Source organism: Rattus norvegicus, chromosome 16, assembly GCF_036323735.1.
Source record: "Rattus norvegicus strain BN/NHsdMcwi chromosome 16, GRCr8, whole genome shotgun sequence".
Taxonomy (NCBI): domain Eukaryota; kingdom Metazoa; phylum Chordata; class Mammalia; order Rodentia; family Muridae; genus Rattus; species Rattus norvegicus.
This window is the reverse complement of record NC_086034.1, coordinates 80192786-80210748: the sequence shown is the minus strand read 5'-3', so window position 1 is coordinate 80210748 and position 17963 is coordinate 80192786. Positions and strand designations below refer to the sequence as shown.

At 42.9% G+C, this 17963-nt stretch overlaps 1 protein-coding gene across 2 annotated transcripts in view; it reads right to left on the bottom strand.

Annotated features, from left to right (window-relative positions):
* Positions 1-17963, bottom strand: part of Csmd1 (CUB and Sushi multiple domains 1) — a 1600162-nt gene that overhangs the window by 309962 nt on the left and 1272237 nt on the right. The window lies entirely within an intron of this gene.

Genomic DNA, 17963 nt, shown 5'->3' with positions numbered 1-17963 from the left:
GTAGCTATCAGTTGAGAGATAGTATTCATTAATTAATTTGCAAAACCAGTCATGAGAGCCTCTTGTGCTAAGGGCCAGGAGGTGTCTGCTTCTCCCGCCAAAGGTGCAAAGGGTCTTATCCAGAGGCCAGCATACAGCTACTTCAAGGAACCTATGTCCACCATACATTCTGCAAACCATCAATACAATCTAGCAACTATCAGTAAGTCAGGTCTATAGAACTTCAACTATGGCAGTGAGTAAGCTTCTGCCTGGGGGGACTTGGTGAGGATAGTTTGTATTAATATCTTACACAGAACCTTGAAAAATGTCCTCAATTATTGACCTAATGGATTCCCTATTTTTTTATTTAAGTACTGTGTCTTGCTCAGGAGAACATTTCTGTTGCAGCTCCATTGGGGGTGTTTGAAAGAAGCAAAAGACTAGAATGAGGACGTGACTGTGCAGATTAGCCTAGCATTAAAGATCTCCTTCTAGAGATGGAGTCAAGTCTCTCTTTACATGGTTAGAGTCAAGTATCCTCCCAGTCAAGCTGGAGACGACTTGGTTATGTTCTCTTGGAAATACAATTCACACTTAAATAAAAGGTTCAAATCCTCACAGAAAACAGTGCTCTGAGTGTATCCTTCATAGGAAATGTCATCACAGAGAGAAGAGCTATGGGCTAGAGAATTTTCTATATATTTTTTTTTTCAGATGGCTGTCCTGTCTCCTGGAAATATCTGTGCCCAAGTCTCTTGGGGTCTCCATGGCAATTTATTGATGTATTGTTTAACTATCACCTTTAGAAATGCTAAAATTATTTCCCACTTTCAATTTTCACCTCACTTTTTCCTGACCTATTCAAGGTACTTATTTTTGAGCATCTCAGTAGCTTTTCTATAAATATGTCTCTTAGAATGACATTACTGGCTTAACATTCATCCTATTAAATTTTACTTTCACTTGGTACTTTACACTGTGCCTATGCACACTCCCATACTAAAACAGCAATGGGGGCCACTACTCTCTGGATGTGGGTGAGCCATTTTGAAAGCTGGTATAATTGTTCTGAGACACAAGCAAATCGAAGTACTGAACTGACAACTGAGCTTATCCTTGTGGGTTCTTCTTTCTTCTGATCTTAGGTGGAACCTGGAGAGAGCGATTTATTTGCAGAAATGAGATGGTGCCCTCAAACAAACTCTCAGCCTATAAGAGGAAGCACAAAAACAGCAGCCCAAGGGACCTGGCGGGGTGAGCCTCCAAGAAGTGCTATTCAAATATTATGATAAACTCTGACAATTAGTAGATCAACAGGTTTGGATCTACAAAATGCAATTATAATCAAGCAAACCCACACCCCTGGTCAACCAAGCCACAAATATAATAATTTTGATACAATACTGCAGGGCATACAGCATCTATGTAGGTCTGGTCACTAGTGGGAACTATTACCTCCCACCCTTGCCTGATCTCAGCACTTCTCAGCCCATGTCAGGTAGATGAAAAAACCATCTTGGTGACACCTGTGTCTACCCTGTGTTCTTTATCAGTATGATCATGCCATGCCTCACTGGTTTAGACTCATCCCTTTACCTTCTCGTTGACCCTATACATGTCCCCAACTGTCTCAAGCTAAGTATCTGAAAACATCTACTTGCTGGTGCCTCTTGATTCAATGTGAGCCCTGTTTTCTAAGTTAGAAATCAGTACTATGGCCTCTCTGTATGATGACTCCCAGTCAGAGGTCACCCCCAATGCCCAAATCCCACATTCGCACTGATGATCTGATTGGCTGACTAAAACTTGAGGATTAAGAGGAATCTGAATTCTTGCAGCTGGCAATCCAAATTTATCTTATATTGTTTTTAGAGCCCTCAGTAGTCACTTGCCACCCACCCCTGTATCTGAGCTAGCATCATTGTGACTGTGGGCTGAAACTTTTGGTGTGTATCATTTCACAAGCCCGGAACTTTCACTGACTCCAAAGCCAGGAGTGCTATCACACAGCCCCTGGAACCTATGGCAGAGAGTCCTTGCTTTGCTGTAACTCAACCATATTAATTGATTTGTTACTTTTTAAAAAATTCTGTGGATATAAATATTCGGGTATTACTTTTCACAATAGGATCTGACACATAGAGAAATTTTATCATATGCGAAGCCATTGGCGCTCATTTGGCTCACAATGAACTGGGACCAGTGCTGTGCTTTGGCACCTCCATATGGGGTTCTTCTTCCAAGTGCTGGAGATTCACAAAGAGGCTAGATGCCCCTCCCCTTTCCCTCTCCATTTCTTGTTACTCCCCTCCATCCTTTCCCTCCTTTGTGGCGTTTACAAACTGCTCTTTTCTGAAGGTCTCGAAAGGTTTTAGAACTAAGAGGGATGCAGATAAGAGCTGTGAACTTGTCCTTCAACAGTACCAGGAGATCAGAATGACGGAAGAGCCACACCACTTCTGTCCTGAACACTCACTCCACTTGGCATCTGCATCGATCATCTGTGTATAAAGAGCTTTGAGATGCTTATCCAGGCACAGCCATGTTCTTGCTAATATGTGGACTGCACGTTTATTCTAGCAAGGTTCTAGTCCTTGTCGGATGTTCTAGTCTATGACAAATATTTAAAATAATTAAATTTTTATTGAAGAAGTTATTTATTCACTGTACACCCCACCCTGAGCATCGTTTCCCTTCACTCCTCTCCTCTCAGTCCCTCCCTCTCACCTCCCCTCACCCATCATTCGTCCCTCCTCCCCTTCTCTCCAGAAGGGGAGGCTCCCATGGGCATCAACCAGCTCCAGAAAATCAAACCAAAGCAAGACAAGGTGAATCCTCTTCCACTGGGACTAGACAAGGCAGCCCAGTTATGGGAAGGCCAGTATAGTCAGAGACAACCCCTGCTCCAGCTTTAAGAGACCCACCTGAAGACTCAGCTGCATAACTGTTACCCAGAGGGAGTGGGAAGAGGCAGGCTCTAGAAAGTGGAAACCTGAGGATCTTCCATATCCCTCCCCTTCCCTGGGGACTACAGGGAGTGAATACTGTGTCTACGTGCACAAGGAATGGTGGAGTGAGCAGAATCTATCCTTTGAACATAGGAACGAACCATTGATTCAGATGATCCCCTGACCTCTGATAACTAAGGTTTTGATAAACGTGCAATACATTTGGAATCCAGGGGGAAGCTTGAAGCTTCCCAGCTGTAGCCTCTGATTCATATGAAAGCAGAGGTTTATGCACAGAGACCAAACTTAGTTCACCATACACACGGCCCTCCAAAATCAGCACAGAGGATTGGCTGGAGTCTGAAAAGCATATCATAAGCACACTGATAAATTCCACCAGCACAAAACAGCTAGGTAATCTCAGAAATAGAAATTCGCTTTTTCCTGGGTCATGGGAAATGCATCACTCTGAACTCTGAATTTGATTTCCTACAGTTATTAGGATTTTATTTGGCTACAAGTCAACACACACACACACACACACACACACACACACACACACACACACACACAGAGAGAGAGAGAGAGAGAGAGAGACAGAGACAGAGACAGAGACAGAGACAGAGAGAAAGAGACAGAGAGAGAGACAGAGAGAGAGAGAGAGAGAGTCTATGAATGCTGCCTTAAGCAAGCGTATTGTATTTTTTCTCATATTAAAAAGAAAGCTGGTAGGGGGCGGGGGTGAGCTCAGAAATGTAGGTGGGAAGCCAATAATTGTCTCTTTCCCTCACTATAACATACAGCCTGAGAAGGTCATACCTCAGGCTACAAAGGAGGTGTCAAGCCTCTAAGTAGGCAGACAGTCAGTGTACATGCCCCCCTTAGGGGAATCCTGGCTTGTCTCTTATCACCTCTATATTTACTTTGACAGAATTCTTAAAGAAGAACAAAAAACTTTAGCATTGTAGGATAATCTTGGGCTCACAGTAACAATGAACAGAAAGTGCAGAATTCCCAACTCTGCCTGTCTAAACAGAAGGACAACCTTGGTCCATTTGTGGCCCCCAGCAGAGGAACCCATTTTTTTTTTTAGTATTGGAAGTCACAGTCTGTAGTCTCACCTCCCAGACCCACAGGCTGCCATAGGACTCACACCTGGGGTCATCAATCTGTTTTCACGGCCACCACTGCAGCAACATACTGATGTCTGAAGGGTACCTACAGCCCTAAGAATCCCCTGCATCCCCTGTCCACTCCTCGTCTCTAGCCCTACCATGTTCTCATGACATCCCGTTTAACCTTCTCAGAACATCATGTGGCTAGTATTACATGATCTTCACAGAGCTGAGTGGTGCTCCGGGCTCTGGGCACCCCAACTTCCATATCCACCAAGCAACCAACATGCTTGGCAATGAAGGGTGAGTACAGTAGACATTCTCTTAATCAATTCTTGTGTGATCATGTCTCCTTTGCTTCCGGTCATTGGCCTGCCGTGCAACTGCTAGACCAAAGGGCAGGCTCCGAAGACTGTGGCAGAGCAATCCCACTCATTTGAAACTGACTATATGAAGGTATGATGACATGCCTTCAGCATCGAAGTTTCACAGGAAGCCAGTACTCTGACCTGCCAGCATGGCTGGACCTCGTAGGAACCCCAATCTATCTCCTGCTCTATTGTGGTCATACTGTGAGCTGTTGAGATGCAGGTCAATGGGCCATGGCTTGTGCCAACAGGTATGACTTGGCAAAATATACCAGTTAACTCCTGAGTCCTTTTGTTTCTCTTGATCACTCCAATTTTCAAAACTATAAACACATATGTCAGTGCTGGGGTTTCCCTAATATGGCCAAGGCCATTTCTGGCATGCACACGCACATGTACACACACACACACACACTCCACCACCATCGCCAGAAAATGAACAAGCAAAACAAAACATATTGCCAAGGGCTGTGGAGGTTGCTTATGGTGCCAGCACAAGGACCTCAATTTGGATTCCAAAAACACACTTAAAAAAAAAAAGCCACATGTATTATCTCATGTAATGGGAATTGCTGGGAAACCAGACAAACCTAGTCAGTGAGCTACAGGTCAGTGAGACACTTCACCTGTAAAACCAGTGCAATAGCTTCTGAAGAACACTTCCAGGTTGCCTGCTGGCCTACACACACACACACACACACACACACACACACACAAACACACACACACAAGTATGCATGTGCCCCCACATAAACATATGTGCAAAAGATGCCCAAACAACCCCACTGGTCCAAGAAGTAACCATGAAAAAAATGTGCCTCCAACTTGTCTAGAGACCTATTCTAGATCCTTCTATCCCTACCCCCTCTTCTCTGAAGGCCATCTCTGGCTTGCCCCTCCTCTTTAAAAGCCTGGGATCACAGTGTCAGAGCTTCCAAGCCCTGGAGATAATTAGCCTCTCTAATACTTAGGGATTTTTATGTGGCCATAATTATAGCTTCTGCTTCCAAGTATAAGTTAAAAAAAAATTACCATTCAGTGGAAGGGAAGGTCTCCCAGATAGGAATGGCTCCTAGTATCTAAGAAATCTTCAGCCACTGCAGCTCTAACACATTTGGTGATTTGTGCTTAGTTTTTGAAAAGAATGGAAATGAATGTATTATTCTTCTTAGAATAAGTTGGGAGATAATTCATGGTAAATAAAGACAAATACTATTTTAGACAAACATCTATCAACATAACTGGAGGGATTTTGACATAGGCTGATAAAAACACCACATTTGAAGCAATAAAAACTCATGAGTCAGAGAAAAATAAATAAAAACGTTCTCCACTTCATCATGTTGTCCTAATTCTGTGGCAAATCCAGCCAGGGCTAAGGCTTTTCTAAGAAGAGAATGAGATTTCCCAGGAACTCAGTAAGTGGTTAACTGTGGGGCAGTGAAAGACACCCCGGTTCCTGGTTGAGGAGTTTGAACCCCAGAGACCCTGTAAGGGACAGTAGGAACTATGCCTGACTCCTAGGAAACCAGGCCGCAGCCCTCCATAGATTTGTGACCATCAGTCACATAAGGGCAACACCTTAAGCAGCCCTACAGGTAGAGGATGTAACCACAGGTCACATAGGCTCAAGGCAGATCTCCATTATAATGAGGTATCTAAAGGACTGGAGGCCAATGAAGCTTCCCCTCCCCAGACACTCCTTCCAGCAAAAGATATTTAATCTCAGGCCCACTCTGAGAAGTGGGGACGGCTTTATACATACACTTTGTGCCCATGACAATAAATGCCTTGAAACCATCGACTGCCTCTTTTCATGGGATCCGCCGTGGGGAGCCATAGAGAAGCCCTTTACCTACAGAGCTACTGTCTAATCTCTCTCAGAAGGCCTCCCTGTGCTCCTAGAAGTGACCCCACCAAGCCTGCAGTCCCCCACCCCAGTCCCCAATCCAGCCAAGGACTCCCCCAGCAGGACTAGCTGGAGAGGTTCCCTTCCTTTCCCCTCTGTCCCCGGCTAGATTCAGCCCCTCCGGTTCCCACTCCATTCTCAGTTCCTCCACAGCATCCCAGTGGCATCTGGATGCCCAGGAGCCTGAGAACTAGACAGCCCGACCTCCTTACAGTCCCCGGGGATACCTGAGACAGCTCTGGCTGTGTCCTGTGATCAGACTGTGGTCCCCTACCGCAGAGCGCAGAGCGGTGTCCTGTGGCTTCTCACAGCCGGACACCTGCTGCCCAGTGGTGGTGTGGGGTAGGCGTGGTCAAACTTCCCCCTTCCTGCCTTCTTGAGCACCCAGCCCTGTGGCAGAATGGAGGAGGGGCCCCACCATTAATCCTACAGTTAACCTGCAGTCCATTTGTGCTGTTATTGACCAAGAGCGCTTTCAGATCCCAGGACAGAAAAAGCCAGATATTACAAATTTAAAATACCAGTTTTGATGTGTGAGAGAGATCTAATAAACCACTTTCTACCTTTCCTGTTCTGGGAATAAAGAGGCACCAGCTGCCCTGAACAGAGGTGTCCATCGCACACACACACACACACACACACACACACACACACACACACACACACACACACACACACACATTCTCCAGGACTTTATCTAAAGTAGGAGTTGCATGTTCACTTAGAGTGAGAGTGTGCTCTCTCTTCCTAATTTTTAAATGTTTACTATACAAGGTAATGTAGAAACATTTTGAGTGAATATGTAATGTTCTATGAGCACCCAGCACCCCACTGCTCTCTCAGGTCTACCTCAAGTTTCATGTCACCCTTTCATCTATGGTTTTGTGTTTTTACAAAGTCAAGGACCTGGAATAAGAGAAAAGATGGTTTTGTTCATTCTGAAACAGACTAAGTTTGCTTAATGTTTATTTCTGTTTACGACGGTGACTACGGAATTGGCTTTTTATTCATCTGAAGAGCCAGGTATTATGGGTTTACTAAGACAGTTTTGCACAATTGTCTTTTCTCCTGGGCATGTAGCTGAATAAGCTGTACTGGATGTACTAAAGAAACTCCAAGAACTTTATACAGGGTAACACCTAGCTGAAGTCTACTGCATTCAATACAGCACCTACACCTCGCCTACCCTGTCCACAATGACACCAGTAGAATGACTACATGACACCTACCGTGTGCAGAAGGACACCTACCCTATGCCTGCTGTGTTGAAATAGTGTCACGAAGAAAGTGAAGATGCAGCCATGCATAATTTAAATTTTTTCAAGGCTAATTTCTTTCATGTTTGTCTTCACCATCAAGCCCCGTATTGGAATATCAGACTATATAATTGTCTTTGGATCTGAGCATGCCCACGTGAGTTCTAAGTAATCATCTCTGTTCTGCCCACGGGGGCTTCATCAGTCTGTGTCTGTGGAGCTGGCACACTTGCCTCTTTCCATGTGTTCTCCTTTAGAGATGCGTCTTCATAAAAATGTCACCTTACACAAGCACATCGTTCTCCACTCCCTTCATAACACAGGGCATCAGCATTAGTATCTCTGGGAGGGAGGTTTCACACTGCCTGCCGGCCCAGAAGGTCAACTAAACCATGCTTGTGGCATCCCAGTGCTCCCCAACCAATGTCTCAGGATAAATCACTGTTCAAAAACTGAACGTTTGCTCTTATAAGCTCATTAAAATGAGGATTTCAACTTCACACTAATCCATTGGTACCATCCATCCCTATGAGCTGATAAAGAGTCTCCAGGCCTTATGAAAACAGCAAAGAGCTCTCAAGGCCCCAGCCCAGCAGGAAAGGAAGGAAGGCGGAAACTGAGGGCTACAGAGAATCTGTCCTTGCTTACATTCCAGTCAGAGCCGATCAACACAGGAATCCCAAAACTGAATTTTGTCCTTAAGCATGCTCAAACATTGATGTTTTTTTTTTTTTTTTTTTTTTGGTTCTTTTTTTCGGAGCTGGGGACCGAACCCAGGGCCTTGTGCTTCCTAGGTAAGCGCTCTACCACTGAGCTAAATCCCCAGCCCCACATTGATGTTTTAAAAGTAGTATCCCAGCAAACTGCTCGAAAACTTAAACCAAGGATCCGGTTCAAAAGACACTGTTTTATGGAGAGCTGCTGAAGGCTCGCTGAGGCAGCAAGCTGTTCTCCCTCACACAGCAACCCTTAACTAGGTCTGGATGGGTCCTTTTCATAAGTTCTCCATTTGACAGGCCTTTCCTAACTGATCTGCACATCTGGCTGATGGGACTGGCCTGCAGGGAGAGCTGTGGGAAGACAGTCGTCTGACAAGAGCTCCCTAAGCACACCATTAGAGGACCTCACGTTTTACTGAAATACTGTTTTATGCATTCCAAAGGGAAGCAGGGTTCTTTGGTGCTAGCAGTATGTGATTACGGTGAAGCTGGCATGTGTCTCCATCCTGTCAACTTTAAGGCTGTGATGCCCGCTTTCGTGTGTCACTCTGACTGGACTGGGAAATGCCATAGAGCTCCTTCATCAGTAAAGAAGACAGTCTTCAACAGCTGGGAACGATGGGAGTAGGGGGGTAAAGGATGAATATGAAGAAGAAGCTGATCACAGGACGTGCACTAGGGCCAGTGGCAGATGCTTCTGTCAGGGGACTACTGATCAAGCTGTGTGTTCTAAACTGGTGCCACCCAACATACTAGCACTGGGTCATGAAAAAGGAGCCCTTCTTCCCAGGAGCTGAGCATCAACTACAGCTGGGGCAGAACAGCCTTGGCTGCACTTCTCCTTGATCAGCCACCCTGAAGGCATGTCGCTCAGGAGACGGCATTTATACAGATCTCTCTTCTCAGAATCTCTTGTATACAGCATGCTCTGTCCTGGAGGAAACTCTGCAGCCTATCCAAGCCTCCCGACCTGTCTACTCTGAGGAATGTTCTCTACAGGAAGCTCCCTATAGAGTCACACCTTCCCTGTCTCCTTCCTTCCCCTGATCTCATCTTTCTCTTCAGGTCATGTACTATTCCAGGCCATGAGTATTTCTGATCCTAGTCAGTATGGAACATGTTCCTTCTTTACTTTCCATTTCTTATTGTTCTTAGTCATGGGTCTTTAATTAGAAGCTCGCCCTGCATTTTCCTTAAATGGGTCACTTGGGAATTTGCTTCTGTACTAACTCATGACAGTTACTCTTTCCTTAGATAAGGAGTGTGGGGTCTGCAGTGTCTCAACCTAAGAGTGCTCGACTCTTCGATACAATTATGCATTGGAAGCACCTTGAATTGCTGTATCTTGCACCCCGAAGTGGATTTATCTGGGGGTCATTGAGTTTAGGTTGATGAGTGTTTACACTTTGTCATTTTCACTGGGAACATAATGTTTCAATCCATCGACAGCAATATTTGTGGCAACACAATTCATTTCCCATGGCTCTCCATGAAACAGCAGCTGGATCAGCAGCCCCTTTCTTGTTTTTTTTTCATATGGTCTGCATTTCCCAAATGTGTGATTACTGTCTGACGTCACTCTCTTCCTTGGGGACCTCTGGCAGTGCTGGAGATGAACCACCTGTGAATCGGTGGAGGGAGGCTGCTTCCCCCACCTGGTCTTGCTCCAAGCTGCTCTAAAAGCCAAAAGACTTACATTAATATTGATGTACACAGAAAACAGATCTGGGTTAGGCCAGTGACTGTCCCAGTTAAGGAGTCCTTGACTTCCTGAAGCCCCAGGTGAAGACTTCAGTAGCAGCTGTGTGTCACCCGTCTTAGCTTATTCATGATGGCTACATGCTAAAGGGATTATTTTGAGACTTTGCAAGAAGCTTCTGTAATCCAGTTATGGGTTACCTAGTCATATACCACCACTCCCAAACACACTGGACAGACTTGAGTGCAGCCTACGTTGCTTCTTGGCTTGGGTGTAGATTGTTTCTCAGTTCTATTCCACAGTCCTTCATTCTAACTGTGTCCATACAAATGATCTTACTGATGCAAACCCACTCCCTCAACCTTCCCTTTATGCTGTGGCCGAAATCCGTAGTGCCAGGTGACTTCACCTGGCAAGATACATATGTATGCTCATGGCCGCAACCTTCGTCCTTGCTTTTTCTTTCCCCCAGAGTGGAAGCCCATGTACTCTGTATCCTGCTACTGTCTTCAGTTTGTGTTCTCAGTTCTGCCCTCTCCTCTCAGAGGGAGGTGGGGTGGGAAAAGCATTTTTGGCCCCCACAGTGTCAATTTCCCTCTGATCCACAGTATCTGTGAACTACTCAGCCATTGTGTCCTACATCAACAGCACCACACTCTGGGTTTTCTACTTGGATGCCACCCGCTCAGGTGGCTCCAGTCCCCTGCAGCTCAGTTCACACTTCATGCTGCTGTGAGGGTTTCTATGTTGCTTGTCTCTAGCTTTGTATTCATTGTAGCTGTAGAGGACATTGTGTTTGGAATTCTCAGATGCTTGACACCTACTCAGAGAGTTGGAGCATAGTAGGTCCTCCTCAAAACCATTTCCAGTGAATTTTCTCTACCATTACGTCCATTTTATCATTTATTTAATTAAAATGTTATGATTATATATTTCCAGACACCATGCAGAAGTTGATCTATTGAAATATGTGAGTACTAATGCAACAGCTGCGCAGACCTAAATCTGCACGAACCCAATTCATATCTGCAAGGACTATCATAATTTTCATTTTTTTTCCCCGTGGTATGAACACTGACTTCATCTTTCTTAGCAGATTTTAAAAGCATCAAACAAAGAATGATCACTTATTACTGTCAACTGAAAAAAATTTTTCTAAAACCAGCATTCTTGTAGCTCTCCGTAAAATCATTTAATGAATTCCATAGAGTTTGGTATTTGCATGTGTATCTTAACCACTCCACCCTCTTCTGATAGACACGCACTCACTTGGAAAAGAGTGGTCTGACTCCCAAGACATTGAGGCTACAGGCTGGAGTGGTAGGTTTAAAATGGTATCTTAAATAACAATTCCCTTTTTACAACAATGTAAAAGATTGTATTTAACTGCAGATCCAGGCTCACATTCTATGAAACACAGTAAATGTTATTCTATTGGCTCATATTAAGACCTGGACAAATTGAACATTTTCGAAGTGACAGATGGGAAAATAAAATATTCATTCTATTAATAAACATCCAGTTGTATTTGGATGTGTATCTCTAGTTGTTCTGTGAATAATTTTGAAAATAAAATTGTTGATGACCAGTCTAGCTTTGATGAATAATATTTGATTTGAGGGAAGTAGAAATCCTTGCCTCCTGGTATCAATTGCTTTTAACATGTGTCATTTCTTCTTTTAAAAGGTGGTCTTGCAATGTACTTCAGGAAGGCAGAACCTTGCTGTTTAAGAGTAAGGGCCAAGTGCTAGGAAATACACAGAAAGAGAACAACCCAGAAGGTGGAGATGAATTAGCCTGGGAATGTGATGGATTCCTGGAACCATTTCTATATAAGGGGGTAGTTACACACTTAAATTTTAAACATCACCCAAAGTATGAGAGGGGAGAGATAATATATAATAATGCTTTCATTGGGAAAGCATGGTTGGAGTCTACTGACTAGTCAGCCATGAACTGTCACCATGGATATGTGGAAGTGTGGCTGACAGCTGTCACTGTGCATATGTTAGAGCATGGCTGTGGGCTGTCACTGTGGATAGGTGGAATCATAGATGTGGGCTGTCTTCCTGGATATATAGAAGTGTAGTCAGAGAAGTACCCATCATATTAAATCATTCTCTGTCCACACTCTCTGCTAATTGACTTCCATTGTCAGTGGTAGGATGGGCCTGGTTGGGTCAACAAGACTCAGTGCTAAAGGTCATCCTATGTGGTCATCATTACTTTGTTATCTGTGATTAGTCTCCATGGTTAGTAGAGAAATCTGTCCATAGCTTTCTTGGGTGTCTTTTATTCCAGAACCATTTGGGAATGTTATTTGAATACAAGCATCCAGTAAAGATCTGGAGAAATGGTTCAGTGGGTAAAGGGTTCTGTGTGAAGCCTGAAGACCTTAATTTGAATTCGCAGAATTTACACTTTTTAAAAAAGGTATGCATGACAATGCGTATCTTAATCCTAGTTCTGGGTGCTAAGACAGTGGACCCTTGAGAGTGTGTTAGTCAGTTAGTCTAGGTAAGTTAGAGAGAGAATATTGAGAGACCTTATAAAGTTAGGTATACAGATATGGAGAAAGACACCAGGTTTCTAATCTGGTTTTTACCATGCACATATACAAATGAGTAGGCTGACCCACACATCTATTCAATACACACACACACACACACACACACACACACACACACACACACAGACACACACACACACACACACATTGATACACATATTTACATAAACACATTCACTATGCATATATAAACATTTACCATATACACACATACACATCCAAGATACACACACACACACACACACACACACACACACACACACTTTAAATCTTAAAGCTGCATTCAGCCATGGGCATATATAAAATCAGCAGTTACCTCTAAGCCTCGGCAATGATCAGATAAGCTCAGATCCTGGCTTCTGGATGAGAGAGATTTACCAGGAGGAACTCTTTAATCATGCCATACCCTCACCTGTTCATTCTTACACAGTAGCATAATTTATGCACAACAAGGGGAATATGCAAAGATGATATCATGTTGATATCTATAAAGAGTTTATCTAAGGTCCAGAATGGTACCACAGACCTGCTTTGGGAAGGTGAGGCAGGAGGAGTTCAAGTTCACTAGCTATTTGGTTGTAGAGCAAATTCAAAGCCAGCCTGGGTAATGTGGTAGGTTCTATATCAAAACAAAATGTCAACAGAGTGGCAGAGACAAATCTTAGCAGCAGAGTACTGATAACAACAAATAAACAACAAAGAAAATGACAACAAAAAGAACTCAGTTCCTGTGAGATTCTAACTTACAATATAATTAAATTACGTTTTCTAGATGAGACTGAAAATTCTACCCTTGTTGTGACAGGATTTTTGGTTAACAAACTACAGTTTACGTTGCTTCCACTGCTCAGAATGTATTTCTTTAAAGAGTTAAAAACACTCCTTCTTAGAAAGCCGCAGCAGCTGTTTCCTGCTCTGTATATGAGGCATTTCTATGTTGCCAGCGGCATGGTTCCTCACCCTCTAGCTCTCTGACATGAGTTATGCCCTGGAGAGTGCATATCCAGCTCTACCTGTTGGCTACTTGTCTGCTACTCTCCTCTGATGTTGAGTCCAAATGTCATGCAAGCCCCTGCCTTTGCCCTTCGACCACAGAAGACAGAGGACACCATGGAGCAGTGGAAAGCTTCATGCAGTCAGCCCGTTTTTAGTGGCAGAAAGAACTAGATAAACCAAAGGTTTCTTGTTCAGATGCCCATAGCCCACCTGCTCTCAGAGTCACATTCTTCTGCAGCTTTAACTCAAAAAAAATCCCTAAAATCATATGCTCCCTCTTATCATTGTCAGATAGTAGATTCCAGCTTTTGGATAATCCTCCTATCTTTTGGAACCACTGTCTGGTCCTTTCGGCACTATGTGGATGTGGTCTATATCACTGTTGCCACCTATGCCACCAATTCAGAAGATATGGAAGTGCCACAGAACTAGCACAATCTCCCATAGCAAAGCCCTTGTCTGTCATGATAGTACTTCACTGGGTACAATATATTATTGTGTTGGTGGCCTGGGCTTCCTAAAATTCTGTGTAATTATGCTTAATTATGTTATTGGGGTAGAGAATTTGTCTACATGCCTAGTATGCTATATTTGCTTTAAACAGAAGTGTGCTTTGACTAAATCAGAAACTAGATGCTCTCAAATGTATGGTCAGAGAGCTAAGATCAGTGCAGAAGGACTTCTGTATTGTTCACTTCCAGTTAGGACCACATGATGGAGCCCTGGATCCCAGAAGCTGGGGTGAGGTGTCTCACATCTTCAGTCTCATAGATCATGAAAGTACCAATTTTCAAACTTAGCTTATGCACTGCCCAGAGTAGTTACGAGTACGTTTCTAATAGGGAATTCTGTCTGTGCTGCAGCCCACTGAGCTAAGAGACTGGTCTTCCAGGAACATGTGCCATAACATCTATGGTTTATTAAGACATGGACCACTTTCCATGATGAACCATGTGAACTCAACTCCACTCTCTCTTTTCCTTCATGGTCTTGTAACCTGAGTGGAATCTAAGAAGACTGACTTTAAGTTGCATTTTCAGATTCTACTGTATCACATGTTTCTGTTTAGTAGGTCTGACCAGGCATAACCTCTGACCTCCTGGAATGTAGATCCCCCATGTGTGCAGTTGGAGGTTGTGTAGCACTGGCGGTAATCATAGCAAGTTTTATGCAACCTATGACAGTTTGAATGAGATGTCCACTACAGGCCCTGGCCTTTGAGTACTAGGTACCCAGTTGCTGGCTCTGTTTGGGTAGCTTTAGGAAATGTGGTGTTGCTGGAGGAATTGTGTCACTGGTGTGGACTTTGAGACATTGATCATTCATGTTATTTTGAAGGTAATCTCTGCTTCCTGTTTGCAGTTTAAGATGTGATCTATCAACTTAGTGCACCAGTTGCATGCCTGCCTGTTGCCATAATTCTAGGGAGGATAGTGATGGACTCTTATTCCTCTGGAACCGTACGCCCAAAAAAAGCTTTCCTTCTGTGAAATGCCTTGCTCATGGTATTTTATCACAGCAACATAAAAGTAATTAAGACACTAACCTAAAGTTAATATAGATTTTTAAAAAGTATTGCTTTGCATTTTTGTGATAGAGTTTCACCATATTGTCCCAGATGTTCTATATAGACCAAGATGTCGTCAAACCCACAAAGATCAACTTGCCTCTACCTCCTGAGTATTGGGGTTAAGGATGTACACAACCCGGCCTGCATAATGAAATTTATGTTTTAAATGCTATAAGTGTATTTGTTGTATGTTTATTCTAGTTGGAATGTTTTCTGTTCTAAACTATTAGGTCTCAGTCTTTACTTCATAGTTCCAATGATCCCCTGGAGGGACGAGCTTCAGTGTTAAGACTTTCGGTGTCTTGTTTTAATCTCCATTGTATCATACACAGAAACATCCTTTATTATACTTGAAGAAGGCTAACATCTTCTGCACATGACCATAAAGCTTCACTAACTAATGCATATTCTATGATTGAGAACATTCATTGGCAATTCCTGTTTCCACTGTGATTCTTTATTAATCTGATTTTATATTGCAATAAAATAACCAGGACCAGCCATTTATGGCTTGTTTCTGTGCGGTACTTATAAAAGGGACAGTGATGCCTATGTAAAGTTTTACTGTGATGGTAGGCGTTTTAATACAATAATTGAAAACAATAAAACTGCATTTGGCTGCCCCTGTGCTCATTTTCAGGATGAAGGCAGTGAAATTATATGTTTAAGATCTTACAGAAATTATAGTCAACTTAAGAAAATATTAAACTCATAATACAGAGTATCTGAACACCAGCTCCAGGGGAGAAACACAGCAAGTGTACAGCTTTGGCAACCGGTCCCCAGGACTAGCCAGGGAGATCCAGAAGTTCATGCTTACCACAAGGAAGAAGAAAGTTTGCCTGAGCACACAGAGACCAAGGAGTTATACATCTGGTGAGCTGAGGAGAAGTCTATGCAACTGAAAAATGGAAGAACATGGGTGGCCTCTGGTTGTTATCAGAACAGGGGAATGGTCTGGGCCCTCTGGAATCAACTCTGTCATTTTCCTTATACAAAACAATGTATAGGAGCTCTCATTGTTTGAGGAGACCTCAATAGCTGTGAATGAGTAAAAAATTCATTCAGAACAAAGTTAGAATTTTGATTCCATTCTTTTTTTTTTTTTTTTTTTTTTGGTTCTTTTTTTTTTCGGAGCTGGGGACCGAACCCAGGGCCTTGCGCTTCCTAGGCAAGCGCTCTACCACTGAGCTAAATCCCCAACCTTTTGATTCCATTCTTAATTGCCAAGATAAAAGGTCCCAAATTTCTTAACTACAGATGCTGAGATTCTTGGAATCCCTCACATTGTACCTGGTCACCAACATGCCACCAAACCCCTCATGATCATCAGCTGCTCTTTGAACCCTAACTCTCTCATTTTAGGCCTAAGTTGACATTCCCGTGTAAAGCAGTATGTCATCATGCAGGGCTGCCTCATATCTCAGCTAATGTTCAGTATCCCCTTCATTATACATTGATATGGTATTAAGAAAAATTAGATGACAAAGAAGTCACTTATCTGTGACTGACTTGTGGGGTGGAATTCTTAGGAGGAGCCCAAGCCTCACTGAACAAAAGAATAGAATCCCTAGGAACAGCAGAAGTGTCAAAATTCTGCCTTCCTATTTACTGTTATTTAAACAGGAATATTGCAGACTAGATAAATGCACACACATTTGAAGGAACACCTTTTGACAAGTTTCAAGTGGGTTAAGGTGACACAAAGGTGCTCTGAGGATTTGGAAATTAAAATGTCACAAAGGCATGAACTCAGCTGTCAACTTTCATCCCATTGCATGGCCTTAACCACATAGAGTTTGTTGTTCATAAAGTATCTTTGAATGAAATTGTTCCCATGGATTTTCAGCATGTTTGACTAGGAGATAAAATATGTGAGGTGTCACTTATTTACATTCTATAATTTATAATTTATATCCTGTGTATAATGAACTACCAATGGCATAGATCCTCACTGGATATCAAGTTTGCTCATACAGGTATCCTGGCTGAAGCATGGTTTTTATTTATTTATAAGGATACATAGTTATAGGTCAGTAGTGTTCCTTGCATGGGAAAGAAGACAACTGGAGTTTAATCATTAAATGTGTACAAATGAACACATATATCCTAGGTATGTACAAATTTCATGTTGATTCTGCATTGGTTTTCCCTAAAGAACTGGGAGTAACTATATTTATTGTTGTCAGTTAACATCATGACAAAAGCATCTTGGGGATTCTTTTGATTAAAGGGGCTAGATGCATGGAATATATTATGGAATTTTTCTTCTACATATCCTAGTGAGAAGAAGATATTCCTAATCAAAACCACCTGAAGAGGCTGTGTTATGATCCAAGGTATGTCCAAATCAGAGTGTTTTCACATTCACCCATGAGAGCGAAGCAGTGGTGGGTTTTCTCCAGAGAGATGTGCAGGTGGCTATTGATTTCCTCTATCATTTCGGGACTTGGCATAGCACTGCAATAGTGACATGCTAGTTAAATGAACTCTGAATTCTGATGATGTAGTCTCAAGGCCATGTAGCTTCTGATCACATAGAAACAGTGTGATCATAGCTAGATGATCAAAGTCTCCAGTCACCTGGGATTCATAACCATCTTGTGTATATTTCCAGCCCTCAGTGGATACTCACACCTCTACCCATGACCTCTCCAGTGTCTCTTTCTATCATTTCATTTTATAAACCATGCAAATGCTATCGAACAGCCTAGAGCCTTTGGGGCTTACTTTGGTTCAGTTGGCAACTCTCTGGACTTCACTGTTGGTATTCCAAACATATCCTTTTTCATTGCCAAGTAGTATTCTGTATAGGGACAGCTTGAGTACTAG